Below are 6,000 nucleotides of genomic sequence, written 5' to 3' on the forward strand. Positions count from 1 at the left end.
GCAACAGCAAAATCCACTCTATAAGTCCTATAGAGGAAGACAAAAGGGACGACGTGGTTCTGGCCGCAATCTCTCCTCCTCAACCTCCTCTGCTCCCAATGATGCTTCAGGGAAGCAGCCCTAGATCCCCCATCCTGGATCATGTGGGCCTGTTGGGGGTCGGGTGTCTCACTTTCTGCAAGGTTGGAAATTGGTCACGACGGACCTTTGGGTTTTAAACCTTGTGGAGTATGGGTATGCTCTTCCCTTTCGGGAATTTCCTCCCCTTACCCTCCTTGATAAGGTTTTTGCTCAGAGGACCATCTGCTTCTTCTGCAGAAGGAGGTTCTTGCATTGCTACAAAAAGGTGCGATAGAGGTGGTTCCAGAGCAGGAAAGGGGTCAGGGATGCTACTCCCAGTATTTCCTGATTCCCAAAAAGGACTGCAGATTGCGTCTGATCCTGGACCTCAGAGTCTTGAACTTTTACCTGAAGCTGGAGAAATTCAAGATGCTAACCCTTGCTCAGGTTCTTCAGGCGTTGCAGCAAGAAGACTGGATGGTGTCGATCGACTTGCAGGATTCGTATTTGCACATCCCAATCCTGAAGTAGCACAGGAAGTATCTCCGTTTTACGGTTGGGTCGCAACACTTCCGGTTTGTGGTCCTCCCATTTGGTCTTACTACTGCACCTCGAGTCTTCACCAAGGTGATGGCGGTGGTGGCTGCCCATCTCAGGAGGTCAGGGATTCCGGTTTTCCCCTACCCGGACGACTGGCTACTGAAAGCACGAGTCGCCAGAGATGGTGCAACATCATCTGCAGGTATCATCTCATCTGTTATTCAACTTGTGTTTTTCAATCAATGTGCCCAAATCTCACCTGGTGCCCTCTCAGCGCAACTGTTCTTAGGGGCGGTTCTGGACACTACTGTATGTCAAGCATTTCCTCCTCCACAAAGAATTTTCAACATTCAGGAGATGATCCCTTTATTCCAAAATGGAGCGGTTGTTCCAGTTCTGAAGGTCCTTCGTCTGCTCGGTCTGTTCGCCTCCTGCATTCTGTTGGTCAACCATGCACGCTGGCACATGAGGGCGCTCCAGTGGTGTCTCCGCAGGCAGTGGTATCAGCACAACAGAGATCTCAGGGAGTCAGTCAGGATCTCCAGAGAAGCTGCAGCGGATCTGTCTTGGTGGAGCGTGGAGGGCAATCTGTCTCAAGGAAAGCCCTTTCATCTTCCTCCAACGGTGGCCACAGTGTTAACGGATGCCTCCACCCTAGGGTGGGGTGCTCATCTGGGGGATCTGGAGATCAAGGGTTCTTTGGCCTCCAGAGGAAAGATTGTCTCATATCAATCTTCTAGAATTGCGGGCAATACGTTTGGCGCTCAAGGTTTTTCTCCCTTTCCTTCGCAGTCAGTCGGTTCAGGTCCTGACGGACAACACTACCGCGATGTGGTATGTCAACAAGCAGGGAGGAGTAGGGTCGTACCGTCTCTGCAGAGAGGCTTTGCGACTCTGGTCCTGGGCTCAGGACCATCGGATTTGCTTGGTGGTGAATCATCTGGCCGGGGTGCTGAACGTTCGTGCGGACAGTCTCAGTCGACAGTTTTCAGCCGACCTCGAGTGGAGGCTTCATCCAGAGGTAGTTCAGCACATCTTCCGGACGTGGGGGACTCCTCAGGTGGACCTGTTTGCCACTCAAGAGAACGCGCATTACCCATCATTCTGCAGTCTCCAGTTTCCGATGCAGGGGGCGTTGGGGGACGCGTTTCAGTTGAGTTGGGGCTCACAACTCCTTTACGCATTTCCTCCCATACCCTTGATTCCTCGGGTTCTGAGGAAGATTCGCCAAGACCGGGCCCAAGTTATATTGATCGCCCCAGATTGGCCAAGAAGGGTGTGGTACACAGATCTACTTCACCTTCCGCTCCGTCTCAGGGCAGACCTCCACTTGCAGTCGGAGGGGCAGGTTCTACACCTCCAGAGCCTGCACCTTCATGCCTGGAGATTGAATGGTGCAACCTGAGTTCTTTCTCTCTCCCACCGGACATAATGGATGTTATATTATCATCCAGGCGACACTCCACTAATTCAATTTATTCCTATAGATGGTCTAAGTTTGTAAAATGGCGTGGAGAGAGATCCATTGACCCTTTAAAGGCCTACTTGTCAAATGTGCTTCAGGTTGCTCTTTCCTTGGCTCAGCAGGGTTTTGCTGTGGTGACAGTTAAGGGCTATTTATCAGCCTTATCGGCTTTTCTGTGTCTTCCGGATCAGCCGTCGTTATTTAAATCTCCTAGTGTCTTAAGATTTATCAAAGGTCTTACTAATAGGTTTCCACCTACTCCCTTTGTAATGCCACTGTGGGACCTTAATCTTGTTTAACTTTTTTGATGGGGTCCCCTTTTGAGCCCCTTCATAGTTGTCCTTTGAGGCTGTTGTCCTTTAAAACGGTCTTTCTTGTAGCCATAACCTCAGCAAGGAGGGTGAGTGAGCTTCAAGCTCTTAGTTCTAAACCCCCGTTTTTATCCTTACATGCTGAAAGGATGGTCTGCAGGACCAGGGCTGCTTTCCTACCTAAGGTAGTTACTCCATTTCATCTGGGGCAGTCCATAACTCTCCCTGTGTTTTATCCTCCGTCTCACCTTTCCAAGGAGGAGGAGAGACTTCACCGCTTGGACCCTAAAAGAGCAGTGAGCTTTTATTCGGACAGAACAAAAGATATACGTTGGGAAGATCAGCTCTTCATGGGCTATGTTGGACTTCCACCTCTGCTTTGGCCAGGGGTGTTCCAGTTGCAGACATTTGTAAGGCCACGACTTGGGCCTCCCGCCATACTTTCGCAAAGCATTATTGCTTAGACTCTGAGATGAGGAGGGAGGGCCATTTTGCGCGCTCTGTCTTGCAGGACTTTTTGGTATAGGAAAGGTGGACACCCTCCTCCGGGAGTGGGACTGCTGTGGGAATCTATTCACAAGGTGAGGAATCCACAGGCAAATGTATCCATCAGAAGAACAAGTTACGTACCTTCGGTAACTCTTTTTCTATTGGATACAGTATCTGCCTGTGGATTCCTCACTGACCCACCCGCCTCCTCGTTGTCCACCTTTGTATACCTAAAAAGATACTTTTTTTGGCTGGTTGTTTATTCATTGTATTTTCTATCTAGTACATTTATAGGAAATGCTGATGTTTTTAGCTTTCCTTTTTGACTTTGTGCTGTATATATTGGTTCAAATGCTTTGTACTATGTATACTTGAGTCTGTGTCAGTCCACCTGTTCGCCTCGGAGGCACGGAAAAAATGGGTGGAACTGAAGTCATCACGCCGACGTGGCTCTCTTATGTCTCCAGTGACGTCATACAGAGTCGCGAGCGGAGCCGTGGAATTATGATGTCCACGTCGGCATGGAGAGCTAGGAAAAATTCAGTGGAATGCTGGCGCAGGGGATATTCACAAGGTGAGGAATCCACAGGCAGATACTGTATCCACCAGAAAAAGCGTTACCGAAGGTAAGTAACTTGTTCTATACCATCCGCTTTGGCTGGATACCCATAACGCACTTGGCCGGATGATTTCAATGTCAGTAGCCCTTCGACGCTACGCCTGGTTGCGTTAGACTGGTTTATCCGTGGATGTCCAATCCACCCTTATGGACATGCCTTTTGATGGCCGCCACTTTTTCAGTGACAAGGCAGACCACGCACTTGAGCGCTTTAAGGACTCTCGGGCTACGACCAGGGCCTTCGGCCTCTCCACCACCGGCCCTCACAGTCCGCTTTTCGCCCCTGTCATGGGTACGGAAGGGGTGCCCCACTACGTCCCGCCCAGAGCCACAGGCTGGTGATAGCCGTTCAGCCCCAGCATGGCCAGGGACGTGGGAATCGCCAGCGTGGTTCTGGACTATAGCGAGCAGGCCAGTCCACAACAGCCCCCTCTGCAGCAGCCTCCAAACATTCCTAGTCCGACCTTTCAGGGCCACCAAACGCCAGTGGGCGGCAGGATCCGCCATCACCTCCCCCACTGGCGCACCATCACGTCGGACAGGTGGGTTTTGCAAATAGTCCGAAGGGGCTACTCCCTCCCATTCGAGACTACACCTCCCTCCATGCCACCTCAGTACCGTCGCATGTCGGAGGATCACCTGGCCCTTCTCCAACATGACGTTTCAGCACTCTTGGCCAAGGGTGCCATCGAGCGCGTTCCTGCCCCAGAAGTAGGTCGTGGTTGCTATTTCCACTACTTTCTCGTTCCAAAGAAGGACAAAGGCCTGCGTCCTATCTTCGATCTCAGGAACGTCAACCGCTTCCTCCGGAAGGAGAAGTTCAAGATGTTGACGCTCACTCAGGTCAGGTCTGCCCTAGACCCTGGAGACTGGATAGTAGTGTTGGACTTGCAGGACGCTTACTTTCACATACCGCAGGTAACGCCGGCCCACCAGCGTTACCTGAGGTTCACAATAGGCCACGAGCACTTTCACTTTACTGTGCTCCCCTTTGGCCTTACTAGTACCTCTCGAGTGTTCACGAAAGTGATGGCGGAGGTTGCAGCTCATCTGCGCAGATCAGGGGTTCCAGTCTTCCCCTATCTTAACGACTGGCTGTTGAAGTCGTCTCCCACCTCCAGACTACGGCCTACCTCCTGCATTCGCTGGGGTTCTTCATCAACGTGCCAAAGTCACACCTGAACCTCTCTCAGAAGCTCCTCTTCATTGGAGCAGTTCTGGACATGACACAGTTTCGGGTTTATCCTCCCGAACAGCGAGTCTGGGATATTTGGGCTATAATTCCTATCTTTCAGCCTCTGTCCCGGGTTTCGGTCAGGATGACCCTGAGGCTGCTGGGCCTCATGGTCTCCTGCATCCTGCTTGTCGATCATGCCAGGTGGCATATGCAGGCTCTGCAGTGGGACCTGAAGTTCCAGTGGGCGCAGCATCAGGGGAATCTGTCTGATTGCGTCCAGATCTCGGAGGGCACTGCATGACAATTGCAGTGGTGGCTCACAAACCAGGATTGGGTCAACGGCAGATCCCTCTCCCTTCGCCAACCAGAACACACAGTGGTGACAGATGCATCCCTTCTGGGATGGGGCAGCCACATGGGAGAGGCGGAGATCAGAGGCCTCTGGTCTCCGGCGGAGTCTGGCCTCCACATCAACCTTCTGGAGCTTCGGGCGATCCATCTTGCACTGAAAGACTTCCTTCCCTCTGTCCGGGGAAGAGTAGTATAGGTGTTCACGGACAACACCACCTAATGTGATTAACAAGGACCCCCTGTAGTTCCTAGGACAGGGCAAATTAGCAATAGACAATATAGTTCCTAGGACAATATGAGCACTTGGTGTACCAGGTATATGCAAGAAATGAGTTCAAAATCATATATATATTAAAAAAAGAGCTTATTTTTAATGATGAAAATACCAAAATTATAAAACAGACACAATTAACATAAAAATAATAATTAATTTTGATAACACCACATTATCATAAAAAATACATTAAAAACATTTGGGTGGCATATTATGATCTTCGACGCGCGTTTCGGCGCTATGGGCGCCTTCGTCAGGAGTAGCCACAAATCAACCTGAGAATGATTAAAAATACATTTAGAACTCATTCTTGTATTTTGGACAATAGTTCATTTCATATAGACACATCTGTGGTAAGCGTCTCCTAAAGAGAAAATTAATTTTGAAATGTCTCATCTACATCAAGAGTTTAATCAACATCTATTGCATTAAATTAACACTTCAAAAACATGTAAAAGAACATATTAATAAACATAACAAGTAGAAAAAGAGAGAAGTGAAAATAGAGAAAGTCAAGCCCAATTGCCACTTGTATATTCACCTGGTGCTCTATGTTGGCTTTAATATTTGCTTTATATATTCCTATTTAAGATTTAGTAATTTGCTTACTTGTCAAATTTACTGTACAATGCTGTATTTCCTTTTTGTAAAAAAAATGAAGCCCCCAAATTAAGGAGTACTTATCAATCTGCAATATTTAAAAACAGGCAATCA

Source organism: Triturus cristatus, chromosome 11, assembly GCF_964204655.1.
Source record: "Triturus cristatus chromosome 11, aTriCri1.1, whole genome shotgun sequence".
Taxonomy (NCBI): domain Eukaryota; kingdom Metazoa; phylum Chordata; class Amphibia; order Caudata; family Salamandridae; genus Triturus; species Triturus cristatus.